The 19,888-nt window shown below is 42.3% G+C and overlaps 1 non-coding gene across 1 annotated transcript; it reads left to right on the forward strand.

Moving 5' to 3' along the window:
* The first annotated feature begins 19,460 nt into the window (after positions 1-19,460).
* On the forward strand, positions 19,461-19,653 carry LOC131921343 (U2 spliceosomal RNA). Its single transcript, XR_009381966.1, has one exon. It is a non-coding gene; the product is annotated as a U2 spliceosomal RNA (small nuclear RNA).
* Positions 19,654-19,888: the final 235 nt, after the last annotated feature.

Raw genomic sequence — 19,888 nt, forward strand, 5'->3', positions numbered from 1 at the left:
GGCCATGGCAGGCTTCTTGCTAACTGTTCTTATATCTTAAATTAGTCTATTTCTATAAATCTACACCTTGCCAGGTGGCTCATGGCTTACCGGCATCTTCACATGCTGTTTGTCATGGCAGCGGCTGGCAGTGTCTCCTCCCACCTTCCTGTTCTCTCAATTCTCGTCTCTGTTAGTCCCACCTATACTTCCTGCCTGGCCACTGGCCAATCAGTGTTTTATTTATTGACCAATCAGAGCAACAGATTTGACATACAGACCATCCCACAGCAGGTTTCCACACTGCCCCTGAAGCAGCCAGACACCCTCCACCTCAGAGCCTTTTCCCTTGCCTTCCTAAACAGGAAATTGCCTTATTTTTACACTCCTGCTGTGTTTCTCTTTCGATGGTCCATTATCCATAGCAATCCTCCATGAGAAAACAACTTCAAGCACTTCCTATTTCTTGTCTTGTTCTATCTCCTACTTAAACTCAAGACTTTCTTTTTATGTGTATATGATGTACCTTCCCTTCTAGAAAAACAAGCTTTGTGAAGAAGAGTCTGAATTCTTTCTATTATGGCATACTCTCAGCATCTGTGGTAGGACTCGAGGCTCACTAAGTACTCTACAGTACTTATGAATAAATGAACAAACGATAAGCATCAACATCTTGGCCCTCCTTTCCTCCCAGTTCAACTCTTTCTAGTTGCTATGGTCAACTGCAAATGTCTTTGAGATAGAAAAGCTGGGTTCAGGGTCTCACGGTATGGTCATGCACACCCAGCTGTGGCCAAGAACTCCCTCTGCAAGTTCTCTGTTTTAATGATCAACGTTGACAGTTAGACACTTCCTTAGCCGTTCATTTTATAAATCTGGAGACTGACAGAGAAGTGGCTTGCTTATGGTCAAAGGTTAGGCTTGCAGGTATTCTTGGCTTCATACTACAGAAACTTTGATATAATTTTCCAGGAATATGTAAAAAAATGTGACTACATGGAAAATATTTTGTTGTTGTTGAGCATGGCCCTCTACCTTCAGACCTACATGGTTTAAGTATTAGAATCGTGACACAGGGAATTTCATGTATGAAAGGAATTAGCTAATATCTGTTGTCTAGTTACTTTGCTGTTTTAAAAGATGTGGTTTGCTAAGGAGAATCAGTACAACCTAATAACTTGTTTAAATTCTTACAAGTGCCAGTTATATGCATATACACACATATGAGAGCACATCTAAATTATCATTGGCTATGTTCTTATCAATTATTGGGCTGGTAATATCCAGTTAGGCACTGTTGGTGCCTGGAAAATGGAGACATTCAATGCTTTGCTAAGTAGAAAGTAAGGACTGCTTTCACCAGCCAAGGTACAACCTAAAATCATTTTTTGTTGAGTGATAGCAAATTTTTCAATTTTTTAACTTTCTTTTTATTTATTCTTTGTGTCTTTCACATCATGCATCTCGATCCCATGTATTTCCCATTCCTGCATATCTGCCCTCTGCCCTTGCAGCACCCCCTGATAAAATTTAAGAGAAAAAAGAAATAAAAATGGGGGAAAAATCTCATCACAGAAGCTGTAGTGTGACACATTGAGCCACACAGTGAACCCTTTTGTCCATATGTCTTTACTTGCAAGTGTTCATTGCAAAGAGTCATTAGTCTGGTTTGAGGTCTCTGGTTTCTGCCACACTGTTGATGCTGGGCCCTCTCTGGGACTCCTCTTGGATATCCTGTTGTTGCCCTGTGTCATGGAGATCCTGCAGCTTTGGGTCTGTAGGACTGGTCCCTTCATGTGTTCCAGTAGACCACAGATGGGATAGACATTGTGGTGGGCCAACCTGTAGCCCTGGTTCTAGGTCTGGGTAGTTGCAGGGTTGGTCAGCCCACCTGCTCCCCCTTGTCCTCACCTCCAGGGTGAGCTCTCCTGCAGTGACCTGGTGAGTTCACCCCTTGCAGCAGTGAGCAGCAGGTCTCTCCTGGCCTCAAGTCCTCAAGTCTGATCTCCCATACCTATAACTTCAAGGCCAGCTCTACTATGTTTTCCAGGCATGGCACAGGGGCCACTCTCTTATGACCTCAGGCCCAGCTCTCCCACCTGCCTCAGGCATTGATGGGCAGGGTCAGGGCATCTCTCTCCTGCCCATGCTGCCACATGACAGACGAGTAATGGGGACAGCTCTCTCATGCTCACAATATCAGGGCCGGCTCACCCACACCTCCACCCATTGGATTGGCTCTATTACACTGCCCAGGAGAGGTGCAGGGCCTGCTCTCCCAAGTGTTGCAGCTGGTGGCAGGCAGGGGCAGCTCTCCTGCCCTTCTGACCTCAGGGTCAGCTGTTGCACTGTCGTACCTGCCTCAGACATTGATGGGCGGGGTATTTTAAACTTTTAAATAAAAGGAAAACATCATGGCTGAAATTACTGTTGCCAACTACATTTTCTTGTATAAGTTCTTCTGCCCTTCAGACTATCCTGTAGAATTTTCTCCTTGGTCTTGTCTGTGTGAGGATGGCCGTCAGAAAAGTGAGTGATTACTTAGGCCTAACTTAGGGACAGGCACATTATTTTAAGCAAGGTAACAGGTAGACATTCTGTACTAAGATCTGAAAGGCACTCCCCCCCACCCCCTGGTAGATTTGGAGTGACATTTGACAGAGCCTGAGATGATGAGTTCAGACAGCTGGAGGGAATTTGAGCTGTATTAACAACATCTGGAATACCAAATTTCCTGAGGTTTGGGTATGGTTGGAGTGCGTTCCCAAAGAATTCATGGATCAAAGGCTTGGAACTTACTGTGATGATGTTCTGAGGGAGTAGGGGGACCTAGTAGAAGGTCCTTAGATCAGGGAGGTCTCTGCCCAAGGACAGGTTAACAGAGGTATCATGGGATGCTGAGTTCTCGAGAGACATAGTTGTTTTAAGAGGGAGCCAAAGCCCTGAATCACTCTCTGGCTTCCTGTCTGGCCATGTGTTCTCATCCTCCCACTCCACCATGCTGCCAATGGCCCTCACAGAGCCAAGCTGAGTCTGGCACAACGCTCCAAGACTCTGTAACTGTGAACTAAATAAACCTTTAAAATTGGCCTGACTCAGGTGTCTAGTATAATAATGAAAAACAGGGGAATACAACTTGGCATTAGACCTACTATATCCAAAGCCCCAAGTTCAATCCTTAACGTAAGAAAAAAATTTAAAAATGAAAAACTTAGGGAAAATCCTGGAAAACCTGGTAGCCAACAAGGTATGACACCACAGTAGTGTAAGTGTGTCTGTCCTACAGAGGAGAGAAGGTGTCTACTCCTGTAACTCAAAGGAGATGAGCCAGATGAAACACAGATGGTGTGTGTGTGTGTGTGTGTGTGTGTGTGTGTGTGTGTGTGTGTGTGTGTGTTAGTGCACGCGCGGGCTCAAAACAAGTCCTAGTAACCAAAGTGAAGGCCAGTGGTTTTGCTGTTTTGTTTATTTTTTATGTATGTGAATGTTCTGACTGCATGCACATGGACCATGCACATGTCTGATACTCACAGAGATAAAAAACCAAAAGGCATTAAATCTCTTGGAACTGGGGTTACAGATGGTTATAAGGCACTCTGTGGGTGCTGGGACCCAAATCTGGGTCCTCTGCAAGAGCAGCCAGTGCTTTTGACCATTGACTCATTTCTCCAGCCTCTCTAGTTTAGTTTTGCAGCAGCCAACCTCGTGTTCCTTGTAGTAAATTCCTAGGAAATCACTAGGCCTTTGGTGGTTTCCTGCGCTTAATAAAGAGTGTGGGAATACTATTGAGTGTGAATACATTATTAAGGACTATTTTAATCTTAATCTATTAATGTCTTTCTAGGTGACAAAGACACAGGTAGAGATGGAATTTCTTGGATTGTGTGGTTGGAAACACAAGGACGATGTGAGATTTAGGCATCCAGGCTTCAGAACGTATTGGGAGGTTGTGGTTTTCTTCCTCTCAGAACTCTGCCTTTTTCTACTGAGTTTCAGCCTCTGCTTCTACCTGGGGGCAAACTGACTATAGAAGTTCCACCTCCAATGTTGTCAGGCCAAGGAAAAACGTTTGCCTCTGTCCCAGAAACCTTAGTTAGCAAAGACTTCATTGTACCCTAATGGCTCTGGTGGGCCATGTATCAACTCTGAACTGAGATTTTTTTAAACAACTGAGTCTAAAGTTCAGCCAGATATTCATTTACTGGCCTTCGACTAAAAAGGAGCCAGCACAAGCCCTGAGATTATTCTGTAGATACTTTTGAAAACCTATATGCAATGAACAACATAGATACTGTCTTGTATTTTTGCAATTAGAGCCCAGGCGTTAAGGTATTAAGCACGCACACAAATGAATATATACTCATAAATCGACAAGGGCCAAATGACACTCAAGTGGGACATAGAGTTTGGTTGAGGGAAGTGATCCTCGTACAGTGACATCATCTGAAAGCTGATGACAAGCACACCTGGAGCCGTGTGGTGACGAGAGGTGGTGACTGATAACCAGGAACATTCCGGGCATACTGAAAAAACTGGTGTACATGCTCTACGAGAGACACCTGTCATATTTTCCTCACCCAATATCCTTGTCCCATCTTTGTCCTCTCACCTCTGAGGAACTGCCTCCTGAAATTTAGACCTGACCACAGACTGGCTCCTCCAGGCTGTGGTGGTGGTTCAGGGATGAGCACTTAATGGCCAGTTAGACAGTAGGCTTCTCTGGACACTTTCTTTTGACAGCGTCGGAAGACGCGGAATGGTTAAGCTGTGGCTATTAAGCTGAGAGTGTGCGACAGTGAACATGAGCAGACTGTACGGTTGGAGGAATACAGACCCTGGGCGTCTGTCTTAGCAAATCTCTTCCTAGCAGGATTGACTCAAACAGAAGGCATGCCGGGATCAGCTATGACTGAAGAAAGCTAAGAGTCCTTTATTCGGTGCTACTCCTCACTCTTTCATGATCACCTTGTAAAAAGGCCTAAGAGAATAAGGTTTTGTCTCAAATAAAATAATCTTATAGCAGTGCCAAAGGCCTTTCCCTCTACTGAACACAATAGAGCACACACACACACACACACACACACACAGAGAGAGAGAGAGAGAGAGAGAGAGAGAGAGAGAGAGAGAGAGAGAGAGAGAGAGAGCAAAACAAAATCCTGGCTAAGAATAATCTAGAGGAAAAGGTCAAAAGATGAGCAATAACGTGTCTCGACTTGTAGCAGCCAGGGAAGCTACCAGAGCCGCTCAGGTTGGCCAGCTTCAATTCCAGGAACCCAAAGTTAAATTCGAAGCAGGGGTTAAAAGGCCTGCTGTGCTGAGCTCCACTGTCTTGGCTCATGGACAAGAAATGGAACTTGTGACCAAAAGGGACACTCCAGAAAGAATTTCAATGAAGTACAACTTGAGCAAAAACAATAAGTTACCCAGATTTCTTGGATCATGGACAGAGGGCTTGGCATGTGGCGTGAATGTCATCAGCAAAGAACACAGCCTTGATTGGTCTCTATGGAGCCCACTGCCCACGTGGTCCCCAAGGGCTGGCTTCCTAGTAAACTCTCTTTGGCAAGTGCCAATCTACTGTCTCCTCTTTGCTGTTTTTAACTCTGTTCAGCTGATTCCCACAGAAATCTTTCCCACCGTAGACATCATGGTAAATATTCTTTACTTAGATGTCATCAGAGTTTGGCTTTGTGAGGATGTTTCCTCTGGGAGTGTAGAAGCAATACTGATGGTGGAAATGTAAAATAGCTCAACCCTTCAGAGAATTGTTTGGCAGCTTCTCATAGCAATAAATATACAGCTGCCCTCTGACCCAGCAGTTCCCATCCTAGACATTTACCCAGAACAACAAAAATACATGTTCACACAGCATCTTTATTCATAATAACCCCAAACTGGAAACAGCCTAAATAAATACCAACGGGAGAATAAATCAACAAATTGTCATATGTCATTACTACTTAGGAATGAAAAAACACATTACTGGTATTAATAAATCTCCATTATGCCAAGTTTTGAAAAAAAAAAAAAAGCCAGATGCATGATACAAAAATCAGACAATATGATTCTAAGCTGACATGTAAGGATCCAATGCCTTTTTATGATTATAATTATACCTCAATCAAAAGAGATAATCTTCCCCTGTGAAAGATGATTGCCATGACTTCTGCATAATCTCACACTTTCCGGACTTGAAACCATACTTCCCGCCACACCTTGGAATGTCTTATAAGGTAAGGCCCAGAAGAATTCGACACCAACAGCTGCAAATTACAAGTGAGTGCTACTGAGGAGACACTTGCTAAATCCTGGGGCCCAGGAAAACGCCACATGGTTTGTTCCTTCCCACAACAGATACGTCTGATACTGTGGCCTAGAAAGAGGTAAGCCGCAATTCCAGCCATTCTGGTTCTGGGGGTTTACACAAAGCTTTGACTGGAACTGAACCCTGCAGAGTAGAAATACAAACTCCTGTGTAGTCATCCTTAGCTCTGCCTTGCAGGACCACTCTCTTCCTTGTTTCTCATTCTATTCTTACTTGTATCATACAACTCAGTTCTTTCTTTTTTTTTTTTTTTTTGGTTTTTCGAGACAGGGTTTCTCTGTGTAGCTTTGCGACTTTCCTGGAACTCACTTGGTAGTCCAGGCTGGCCTCGAACTCACAGAGATCCTCCTGGCTCTGCCTCCCGAGAGCTGGGATTAAAGGCGTGCGCCACCACCACCACCACCACCACCCAGCGAGGAAGAAGATTCTTTGATGAGGGTTGAGAGTGGGAAAGAAGAAGAAACTACGAACAAATAAATATTAACAAATACTAGTGAGGATGTGAAGGCTGGGAAGAAGGAAACCATATATACAGATGTTGGGCATACAAGTGAGTATAGCTCCTCTGGAAGAGAAAGAGAAAACTATTAACAAGTAAGCAAATCCCGAACAGTTCACACTGTGAGCTGCCCAACTAGCTCCTAAAATCCCACTTCACTGGCAGTAAGGTGAGTGGAGATACTATCTTTTACTTAAAACTTTGCAGTTCCATATCTTGCTCATTGGCTTCCTTATTTTGCAAGGAATGTTATTAGCTTTACCTCTTAAAGAAACTTCATTTTGGGCTGGAGAGATGGCTCAGTGGTTAAGAGCACTGACTGCTCTTCCAGAGGTCCTGAGTTTAATTCCCAGCAACCACATGGTGGCTCACAACCATCTGTAATGAGATCTGGTGCCCTCTTCTGGCCTGCAGGGACACATACAGGCAGAATACTGTATACACAATAAATAAATCTAAGAAAGAAAGAAAGAAAGAAAGAAAGAAAGAAAGAAAGAAAGAAAGAAAGAAAGAAAGAAAGAAAGAAAGAAAGAAAGAAAGAAAGAAAGAAAGAAAGAAAGAAACTTTATTTGTATTTCTAGAAAATAAATGAGCGCGAGGCCATATTCAAGCCTGGAGCGCTGAAGTCTCATGCAGGGTTGAGCAGTTTAGGTGCAGAACTGCACCTCTAAGCAAACATTGATCACACCCACACAAAACCTTTTATATACTCAATTTCCTGGAATCAACTAGTCATATCTGGACCTTGTCATCAGCACCTGACAAATCTTGTCTCTTCCATCCTTTCTTTGATACAGAAGAAGCCTACAAATCAGATGCCCATGGCTTACCCACAGTATTGCTTTTTGCCCCAAGCCAGAGAGAGCTCAGTTTTGACCCGCCCAGGTGTCACAGGCCCTAGGATGTTCTAGGAAAGTCAGAATTATCTGTCAATGTGCTATCTCCTTGCAGAAATCTCAACTGTTGCCTCAGACCTCCTTCATGCTTTTCTTGGACGCCTCACTTTCAATGATGATTTTAACTGTTCCTCGTGTGGAAGCCTCTTCCACCTGCTCTCTCCTTCCTCCCCCTCCTCCTCCCCCTCCTCCTCCTCCTCCTCCTCCTCCTCCTTTCTTCTTTCCCTCCTTCTCCTCTTCTTCCAGTGTTAAGATGGAACTCAATATCTTATGCATACTAGAAAAACATACCACTGAACTAACACCCCAGCCCTCATACAGTATTTTTAAAAATACAAAACTTTTTAATACATATTTGTGTGCAGGGTGTGTGTGTGTGTGTGTGTGTGTGTGTGTGTGTGTGTGTGTGTGTGTGTGTGGTTTCTCTCACTTTGATGCTCCTGTAGAGGTCAGAGGACAACTTGTGGGAGTTGCTTCTCTCCTTCTATCATGTGGGTTCTGAGGATCTCAGATAGTTGGGCTTGGAATAGGCACCTTCTCTCACCAAATCGTCTCTGCCCCCTCATGCGAAAGTCTTTAAAGTATGCTCCGCTGTTCGTCTCACAGATTACTCCATCTTCTGAGTTAGGCCAGTCCTCCCACTCATGAACTCGTAACAGCTGTAGCTGTCCGCACAAAATCCAGCCAGCATGAGCGGGAGGGACACCACTGACAGCGGGTGGCTTCTGGAAGGGAAACACCATCGTTTTGTCTGAGGATGCAGCCTCTGGTAGGTAGACCATGCTCCAGTGGGTGACACCAGACCCTCGAGTATATGGGTGGCACAAACTGGGTTTGGTAGGTTATTTTTCTTGAAAAGAAAACATAAAATTGGGAGAGGGTAGTAAGGTTGAAGGGGTAGGAGGAAGAGTGGGGTGAATATGATCAAAATACATCATATGCACGCATGAAATTCTCAAAGAATTCATGAAAATAGTATATTAAAATGTATAATGCCATATTATAAAATTAAGATTATTGTATATAATTAAATTATGAGTATTAATTCTAACATAATAATGTTTTACATTATACATTATAACATAATATATTAATGCATAATGTATAAATATAATAACTACATGTCATTTTACATATCATCACTAATCTGTATAAATATGATTTACTATACGTGTTCAGTTGGAATCTCCAGCTCGCCCCTGCATGATCTGGAAAGCTTCGTTTCTCTCTCTCTCTCCTCTCTCTCTCTCTCTCTCTCTCTCTCTCTCTCTCTCTCTCTCTCTCTCCCCAAATCCCACCCTCTCAGAGAATCTCCAAGAAGAGGTGTCAAAAAGCCCAGTTCTGCATTCTTGGTGGCTACAGCAGCTCCTCCTCTGAAGTTGCTGGCAGCCCAGGTCCCTGCCTAAAGTGCGCAGATTTTGACCCTACTTGAACACAAACACAGCTTACACATCATCACCCCTCATCTACAGGCTCTATAAGCTCTCTGCTTTAGTTAGGGCGTGTGGCTTCTCCTGCCCTGATCTCCAGGGCTGGAGAACCCACCCAGGAGTTGCTTTGCTCGAATAAAACTGTTTTTTTTTTTTTTTTCTCCCCAGTTCGTCTTGATCTGGCTTACTGCATTGGCAGAGAAACCTCTTATCGCAACACAGAAAACCTATCAATAGGTTTCATTATCATATTTATGTCATATGCAATATACTACTACATATAGCTTATAGGGTGTCTGCTTCGTGATATAAAATGACACATAACCTTTCATTTTAGTCCTCCCCACCACACTCCTGACTCCATATGACCACAGTTTCATGGATGAATAGAACAGACCATACAAGTAGAAAACAGCCAGAGTTCTAAGTGTCTCTGACTTTCTTTTATTCCTTTCTCTTCCAAGCTTTTCTTTTCTTCTAGAGGAACGCTTGACTTTATTCTCTTCTGATGTCCAAATTTCTGTCACCACTGAGTGACATGCTCTCTCTTGGCTTCCATCCTTGCTTGGATTTCTCCTGTTGGAGGCCAAGCCAGCCCTTCACAGTTCCTTCTCTTCCTCATTACCTGTGGACACCTGTGTGTCAGGCCCTCCCGTTTCTTCCTGACCCTCTCCTCCTAGGACTAGCTAATCCAGCACAGCCCAATAAAGAGGGTCCTTCCCTGTCTCCTGTAGCCCACAGCACACACCTGCCTCAGTGTAAGTGGGAAGATTTGGCACTGGCTGGGTGTGGTGGCATACATCTGTACCTACTTGGGAAGCTGAGGTGGCAGAACATTTGAGTTTAGGAAATCAAGACCAGCTTGGGCAGCTTAGCAAGAGACCATCTCAAAAAGAGAAGAAGAAAAGTAAAAATGTGAAAAGAAAGGAAAGGAAAAAAAAAAAAAAAAAAGCATTTGGCATTGCCAGAGTGTGTGTGCACTTCCAAGGAAGAAAGCATCCTTCTAGAAAAATGAGAATGTGAGGGGAGGCCTCAAGCTGGAACAACTGATTATGTCTTACTTCATTTTGGTGGACAGAAAATGCTATTTAGAAAAAGTGAATCTCTGCTTAAGCCATAAATCTGAGAAATGATTTGTGTAAGCATTTTATTATTCACCTCTACTTCAAAAACACGAGGAGACAGTGCCGCTCCGAGGCAAGAAGGATCTGTTTTATAGTTCCTGTTCAAGAATCACTTTATTGGAAAGAAATTGTGGTCTGGGAGGAGGGGGGGGTCGTCAGTCCAAGCAAATCAATAACGCAAGTAAGTCCTGCAGAAGGAAGCAGTAAGTGGTGGTTATGAAGAGGGAGCTGGGTCTCAGGACGTGTTTGACTTGGTCAAAAGTAAGACACTAACAATGATCATGAAAGTTCTACCTTCTAATCCTTGACTCCAAATCTCATCCTCTTTCTGCTGGTAACAAACTCTCCGTCCTTAGGTTCCTTCATGTCTGGGGGCCAAGTCGCCTCCAGAGAGCATCCCAGAAGATGTGTGGGAAGAGCAGGCTCCTCCCCCTTCTCCATTTTTTCTCTGTGCAGCCTCTAGTGAGTCCTCTAGAAGTGTTGATGAGATGTCTACTCCATTGTGTGTCCTTTCTCTATGATGAAGTGTCCAGCTCTTGGTCAAGGTCAACAGTCTCTCCCAACTTTCTATCATGAATGTGTTCCCAACATATCTTCAAGTTCTGTAGAGTTTTGCCATCCTCTTACATTGTTCAGTTTGTATCATTAGAAAAGGAGGAGACAGAGGAGAAGGAGGAAGAGGAGAAGGAGTTAGGTTCTGCAAAGAGAAGGAAGAACCCTTTATCAAAAGGACTAGGGGTTTGCCTTCAGGAAATGAGTTACTTCAAATTCACCAGGTTCTCCTCAACTTCTAGCCTTACTGTCTCTCACACGAAGCTCTAAGTGAGGCTGCAACTGGGTGTTTTAGACAGTTGATTGTTTATACTAAATTAGGCTCCAGGTGTGAACTCACTGTGCCCGCTGCTCCACAGCTGCTATACACTGGCATTCTGACAGCATCCTGCCACGGCAATAAACACAGGTCTACATTATCACTTTATTTATTTATTATTTAGAGACAGAGTTTTATAATTAAACACAGCTAGCATTCTCGATGTCTTTACAGTGGTAGTATATGAACTATTGAAATGAGCGTGGATTCATTTAACGACAGATACCGAGGTCAATGAAGAATGAAGTTCCTAGAGGCCATAACGGGCCTGGGCTATGGCCTTTGCCTGATCTTACAAACCCAAGGAGAGCAGTGTGTTGCACAGTCCCCATTCTCGTATCTACTGTATTCCTCAGATTGAGATTCATGCAAATCAAGCCTTTTATTTAATAAACTCAAAGTATCATTCTAAAAGACATGCATGCAATCTAAACAGAATCACTCTCATTTCCAGAAATCTGACGAGTATGGAGACATGCATATGGATGAAACAAGGAAAAACTATAAGACAAAATAAGCACAGGCAGGTGTTATGAGAAACACAGATGAGTGTGCATTAGGCTTGATGAGTCTGCATTTGGGGTGTTGTGGAAGACTCCACTGGTTCTGGAAGCATCACAGGATTGCAGGATTGCCAGGAGCAGAGGAAGGTTCTAAGTGGTAACAAGAGCCTAGGCTGTTGACAAGGCTTGCTTCAAGCTGACCAGAGCTGTAAAGCCTGTCTCTAGTTCCCACTCTGTCCATTCCAGTTCTTCCTGAGGCTGCTGACTCTGGGCACACCCAGGGGATCTTCCAACTTTAGGAACTGGGTGTGATGTGTGGAGCCAGCATTTCTGTAAGAAGCAAAACGCTGAGTAACAACATGAAGTCAGTCTGTCGCCTGCCAAGAACTAGGAGGCCTGTGTGGTTTCCTAATTTTGAAGAAGCAGAAGACCATTAAATTCAGCCTTCCAAACAAAAACTGGGGTAGGTTTAGCAGTGCAGAAAACACTCTGCGCTGATCCAGCTGAGGAACGCACATCATCTGCTTTGACTAGACACTACTCGCTAATCAGATGAACAAGCTGTAGATTGCGATTATTCCCCCTCCCCCTTTTCATGACAGACTAACACATCACCTTTATGGAGACTATCCCCTGCACTGTGGAACAGCCTGCTCAGGCAATCAGGGGTCAGAGGTGGCCGTGGGGTTGGGGTCTGTGGAAGAGATTGAAACAGGAAATGGCTCAGCTTCGAAGAATTCAGGGATGTGAATGAATAAACAGCCCAGGCACAGAGATGAGGTCTAGGTGCTCAGGGAGCAGCAGGGCAAGCTGCCAGCTCCAGAGGGTGAAGCTCCAGGCTGATGAACAGCCCAGGGCTCCAAGGGGATCATTTCTACACTCACCACGCCAGTGGACATAGGCATTTTCTGTCAGCTCAGCTCTTGCTCACCACCCTGATGTGTTTTGCATGGTCACCTCTGTTTGACCCTTTGTTCTAGGAAAAAGGTACCAAATATTAGAGCCTAGAATTAAAATAAACCAGAGCGCTCTCAGGAGTACTGGGGATAACTCAGGAAGTCTTCATCTTAGCCTTTGTCTAACAATACCAATAAAAATTAAATATAATTATAAAAATATCCCTGTGGAAAAATGAAAAATGTAAAAATATGGTAAAGAAAAAATTTTAAACTATCACTGACATAATTGTTATATATATATATATATATTTCTTTATATTCTTTGTCCTCTGAACACGGGAAAGTAAAAAATTGGCATCATATTATAATAACTTTATATTACCTTTTATTTTATAAAGTCATTTCCCCACTTAGTTTTTATGTAAAATCATTTCAATTGATATATAATATTTTATTTTACAGATATATGCCAATTTATTTACCCTTTTCCCATCTTGGGACACTTAGACTGCCTCTAGTTTTCTTTAAGTAATGCTATTGATGAAGAACATCCATATGCATAAACATCTTGACACAGCTAAAATCATTTCACTGGGATTTGTGTCAATAAGTGGGATTATGGAGAGATGGCTTATTGGTTAAGAACACTGACTGCTCTTCCAGAAGACCCAGGTTTGAGCCCCAGTACCCACATGGCAGCTCACAGCTATCTGTAATTCCAGCTCCAGGGGATCGAACAGCCTCTTCTGGCTTCCATGCACACCAGGCATGCACATGGTACACAGACATACATGTTGGTAAAATACCTATGCATGTAAAATAATAATAACAAAATTAATAACAGATTATGAGTCAGGGTTCTATCAAACCTTTTTAAGGTTATGAGCAGATAAATTAACCTGAGACAAACAACATACTCTGAGGTTGAATACCCAGCAGGTCATCCTGAATCACTGCTGGGCTGAGTCAGAGAGCATGCAGGAATTCCCAGCAGCCTTATTTTCTTAATTTCTCTGGTTCTCCCAGCTTCCCTGAGCTATCCAGCCCTTCAGCTCCTCTGGTGGTGCATTCCAGGGGCTCTCCCACAGCAATGGCTCCTCCCTGTCTTTCCTGGCACTCTGATACCAAATGGCTTCAAGAAGTATCGATTCCAGGACATGAAATTAAAATTCCCTCTGTAGACAGGACCATATTGCTAGGTCACTATACCAGAGGATAGATGTGAGAAAAAAATGAGGCTGAAGAGTGGTAGCTAAATGGGATGCTTGGAGAGGGGGTTCTGGGCACCTTAGAAGAGGACATTAGGATTCTGGTACTGCATTGGAGAATCAGTCTACCTTCTACAACCCAGCACCTGACGATTTGCTAAGCTTTACAGAGGGACTTGCATAGGAAAGTCTCACCTCCACTGGGAAACCTGCAGGAATTCAGGAGACACCTTCCACAAACCCGCTCCACATCTGACCTCCTGCCTGCTTCCCTACACACACACACACACACACACACACACACACACACACACACACACACACACATGCACACGTGCTGTTTTCTTTTCTGTCCATATCATGCGTTGGTTGATGATGCCTAATTATATTTCCAGCTTATGTATATTCCCTATCCCCTATATCTTGGCTTGGTATCCAACTGCCTTGGTAGTGAATTAGTGTATCCAATATCAAACCATATAGCTGTTCCAGGCCTGTTCTTCCTATACCGTTTGCACATAAATTAATTGGAATAGTATCCCTTTGCTTTCTCATGCGGAAAACTTGGAGATCTTTTGACTTTTCTATACCATATCAAATCCACCAGCAAATATTTGCATTGTGTCTCATTAGGTTATTGCAACAATCTCTTACTGGTCTCATTGTTTTACAACCAATCACACAACACAGTAATTAGAATGTTCCTATTAAAATATAAGCTAGATCATGTTGCCTTCTCTGTTCCATCTCATAAAGGATTCCACTTGACTTACAGTGAAACAAAGTTCTTCTAATGGCTACAAACCTGTCCCTTCCCATTTCCCATCCCCTTGGTGACCTCTGTTCTAGCCGAGTTGGCCTTTTTGCTGTTCCGAGACTATACCAGACTCTTTCTTGCCATGCTTTCTATGTGCTTCCTGGGAGCCCTGCCTATTCCGGTTCCACAGCTCTACCTGGATCCCCTCCAGGTCTTTCCTAGCTCATCTTCTATGAGCTAGTCCTGATATGGTGATATCTGTCCCTGACACTATCTCCCTTTCTACCTCAGTCATGCTTAGCAATCGCCCACACACTATGTACTGGGTATATTTTCTGTCTTCCCCTGTTAACAGACAGAATTTCTGTTTAGCGCTTGAGCTTGAAGAGAGGACTCGCAGCACACCAGGCAAGTGTTCCAGTGCAGAACTGCACTCTCGCCCCCCCAGGCAGGGCTTTTGTCTGTTTCGTTTATTGCTGGATCTTCACCATCGAGACAGCACCTGGCATGTGTGTTACAAAAATACTCATCGAATAAAAGATAACAAGTGTTGGTAAGGATGGGGCAGGGGGAGGAACTCTTGTTCACTGTAAAAATGTAAATTACTATGGCCACTACAAAAATCAGTGTGGAAGTTCCATTAATAATAAAATATAAAAATATAAAAACCCTGTCTCGAAAAACCAAAAATGATAGATAGATAGATAGATACATAGATACATAGATACATAGATAGATAAAATTACAGAGCTGTTACATAATCTAGCAATTCCAGTACTAGATGTGCAGCTAATGGACATGAAAGTTTAAAAAAATCATCTTGACTCCCATGTTCTTGTAGCATTTACTCATAATAGCCAATAAATGGAAATAAGCTAAGTGTCCATCAACTGATATACAGCTAAAGAAAATGTGGTTACATACACATAATGGAATTCTACTTGGTCACATAAGGATGAATCTTGTCATTGCGACAACATAGATTGAAGTGGGGTCATTATATTAAGTGAAATATGCCAGGCACAGAAAGACAAATACTGAATGATCTCACGTAAGTGTGGAATTTAAAAGATACTGATCTCATAGAAATTGAAAGAGGAGCAGTGAGGAGGTGGACAGATGGCTCGGTGGTTAAGAGCTTTTTCTGCTCTTTTAGAGGACCTGGGTTCAGTTGCCAGCACCCACATAGCTCACAAATGTCCATATCTTCAGTCCTAGAGGATCTGACACCATCTTCTGGATTCCATAGGCATACACATGCATGCAGAAAAAAATTCATGTACATAAAGTTAAAAATACCCTTCAATATTTTAGCAAAACAAGAAAATAAGAAATGATAAAGAACATTAATGAAATAGAAGCTAAAAGAACAATACAAAGGATCAGTAAAATAAAGTACTGGTTCTTTGAAAGGATAAACAAGATTGCCATGTCTTTAATCAAATTAACCAAAAGGAAGACAGAGAACACCCAATCTAATAATATTAGACATGAAATAAAAGGGCTATTGCCACAGACACTCCTGAAATTCATTAGGGAATATTTTTGAAAATGATATTGCAATGAAAATTTAGAATAAATGAATATATTTCTAGAGACATATGGTCTTCAATTGAGTCAAGAAGATTTTTTAAATCTCCAAATAGATCAATTATAAGCAATGAGATTAAAGCACCAATAAAAAGGCTTCCCCAAAAGAAGAGCCCAAGCCAAGCAGTGGTAGCACATGTCTTTAATCCCAGCACCTGGGAGGCAGATACAGGCAGATCTCTGTGAGTTCAAGACCAACCTGGACTACAGAGTGAGTTCCAGGAAAGAAAGAAAGAAAGAAAGAAAGAAAGAAAGAAAGAAAGAAAGAAAGAAAGAAAGAAAGAAAGAAAGGAAGGAAGGAAGGAAGGAAGGAAGGAAGGAAGAGATAAAGAAAGAGAAAGAAAAGGCCAAGACCAGATAGACTCAATGCTGAGTTCTGCTCAGTCTTTAAAGAATTAATGTAAGGCTCTTCAAATTATGCCTGAAGTAGAAAAGGAAAGAATGCTTTCAGTTCATTCTACAAAGCCAGTATTATCCTGACACTAAAACTGGGTAAGAACACAACAAACTGTAGACCAATTGTCTTGATGAACAGAGATGTAAAAATATCAATAAACTACTTTCAAACTGACTTCAATAACACATTTTAAAAAACCACACACTATCATCAAATTGGATCTATTCCAGGAATGCAAGGATGTCTCAACTTAGGCAAATCAATAAATATAACACAGCACATAATAGAATAAAGGATAAAAATCACATAATCCCCTCAGTCAATACAGAAAAAATCTTTAACAAATTTCAACAATTCTTCATGGTAAAATGCTGAAAGACAGAGGGAATAAAGGCTCATAAACAGCATAGTAAATGATATGTACAACAGATCTGTAGCCAACATGGTATTGAATGGGGAAAAGCTGAAAATACTGTCTCTAATATCAACTATAAGCAAGGCTGTTGAGCATTACCACGTTTATTCAACGTCATACTTGAAATTACACCCAGAGAAATAAGGAAAGGGGGAGCATTCCAAGGGACTCAAACACAGAAGGGAGAAGTCAAATTATCCCTACTTGCACATCATATTCCCTTATTGAAAGGATCCTAAAGACTCCAACGGAAGATTTTTGCATCTAATAAACATTTTCAGCAAAGGAGCGGAACACAAAGTAAACATACAGAAATCACTAGTTTTCTATACACCAAAACCAAATCTGATGAAAAGGAAAAGAGAGAGAGAGAGAGAGAGAGAGAGAGAGAGAGAGAGAGAGAGAGAGAGGAGAGAGGAGAGAGGAGAGAGGGAGAGAGAGAGAGAATTAGGAGACAGACAGGGACCTGTTAAGTGGGAGGGTAAATGTGGTTAGTGGGAGTAACTATGATCAAACACATAGCACATATATGTGTGAAAATGTTATAATGAAACCACCATCTCGTACTGTTAATATACACTAATAAAAATTGAGGTTCAAAGAGGATAATTTTTCTCTGAAGTCACACACCTAGTAAACAGTAGACTTAGAATCTTGTCCAGTAGTTTACTGCCCACAGTAGGACCTTATTGTGGACTGCCGCCTTATATGCTACCAACTTAGACGAGTTTTAATATTTGTCTCAGCAAACAACAACAACTGTTCGGTCTAGCGACGCTTTCCAGTGGTGCAGGGTGACGGTTCCAGGCCTTTCTCATGCCTCCTCAGTTCTCAGCTCTTTCAGAGGAAAGAAAATGTTCTAAACGTTAGGGTTCATGGTTCCTAGTTCAAACCTTGAAGCTGTTGTAAGACTACAACAGTGACCATGGCACAAAGCCTTCTGAAACCTCTTCCTGAGTGAAACAGACACTCCAGCTCCGTGAGGGTGTAAAGCAAAGCAAGGGGAGAGCTGCATGCTGGCTGGCTGTGTGAGACTGAGAGGATCCTATGCTGCCTGCACAGTCACTTGTCAGAGACAATGGCTGTTGGCACAGCACTGGCGTGTGAGGCTTGGGAGAGGCGCCAGCGAAAGCAATCCTCTTTGTACTTCGGGCAGTGCTGTGCTAGGACGGCAGCTGAAGTTCACGGAGGCTGACGCTCTGAAAAGTGCCTCTCACCAACACCACACCCACACAGACAACTCAATGGGAGAATGAATTTTGAGGGAGAGGCGAGGTGGTGTAATGGAAAAGACGTTGAAATAGGAGCGAGAAAACCCTAATTGTAATTCCAATGTTGTGACTCTGATACCTCCTTTAACTTCCATTTTCTTTATTCACTCACTGGCCTTGGCACACAGCCACCCAGCCCACAAGTTCGTATTGGAAGTCAGCTTGTGTTAAAGGCCTTGGACCAGATGATGTGGGCATCCCATGATTCTCATCTATGTGTATTAGGGATAATAATAGTCCCATATACCTCAAAATGATGGAATGAGGATGAAAATCCAGTTTCTACTTGGAAGAAATGGAAATACACTTGTTTTGCTTACTTCATGAACGTATCATGAGAATCATATGAGATGAATGTTATGAACTCAAAATAGAATATGAATATGTGGAGAGATAGATATTCTGACCAAGAAGAGAGACAGAGTCAGACAGAGAGAGAGAGAACATCTAGGCACTAAAGAAATATTGGGTCACTTTTTTCTCCTCTTGGCTGTTTTAGCAAAATCAAGAGTCCTAAAGCTAAAAATAGAAGATTAAATAAACATTGTTGGAGTTTTTGCGAGAATCGAAGATAATAACTCAGCTTGTTGCTTCAAGCTAAGCTCCTGATTTCCGGTAGTTTTAGGTGTTAGGATTCTGAAATTCCTGACAGCCCTGGGGGTGGGAAGTGTTATTCCTACCAGAAGAATTGGGACTAAGTTATGCTGCACCTTGAAAGAAAATAAAAACTAATAGTCCCTGGACTTAGAAGCAAGAAATTTGCATTTGAGATTTGTTTGTTTTTTTTTCAGATGGAAAGAGCCTGGAGAGAGACAATCCCACATTAGCCGCTCCTGGGCTGTCCTCCGAGGCCGGGGTCACACCCCACCCATTATCTCACCACAGCTTGACACTGTGCCCAGCTGAAAACTGGAACTCTGTTAGAGATGAGGAAGAGAATAGACGTGAAGGCAGCTGGGAGTCCAGTCCTTCCACAAGGCTCAGGAAAACAAAAAAGTAAAGTATAGACAGAATCTCCTCAGGCAAAATGGTCTTGTTTTTCTTTTGAAGATTTTTAGCTATTCCTTTGATTTTTAAGAATCTTGTGAAGCCAAGTGTGGTGGTACACATCTTTAATTCCAGATAGAGGCAGGCGGATCTCTGTGAGCTCCAGGCCAGCCTGGTCTACAGAGTGAGTTCCAGGGCAGATGGGGACTCTGTCTTTAAATAAATAAATAAATAAATAAATAAATAAATAAATAAATAAATAAATAAATAAATAAACAAACAAACAAACAAGAAGCTTGTGAGTTGGGGGTCACTTCTCTGTGATATACCTAAGAGAAAAAAATGTTATCTGTTCTTACCAGTTTAATATCTGATATGTCCTCTATCCAAGGATAGTATATTAAATAGATTCTTTGGAAACAGGAGGTGGAGTAGGAACTTGCTTTGTCTGCTCCATGAATCAACCTGCTCTTGCAGTACCTCCAGGAACAGAGCACCCTCCCTCAGAGGGAATGTGCATTGTTTGAATTGATTTATAAGCGGGGGTGTGGTTCCGTGGTGGGGTACTTGCCAAGCATGCACTCAGCCCTGGGTTCAATTCCAAGCACTGAACAAAAAGAAAAATCATTTTTATAATATATTTATAATAGTATCTGATTTAGTAAAAAGTTATCTGACAGGTGAGTTTTTGTTTAATATTTTAAGTATTTATATCAGTTTATTCTCTAAAATGTAAC

The sequence above is a fragment of the Peromyscus eremicus genome, chromosome 10 (assembly GCF_949786415.1).
Source record: "Peromyscus eremicus chromosome 10, PerEre_H2_v1, whole genome shotgun sequence".
Lineage (NCBI taxonomy): Eukaryota > Metazoa > Chordata > Mammalia > Rodentia > Cricetidae > Peromyscus > Peromyscus eremicus.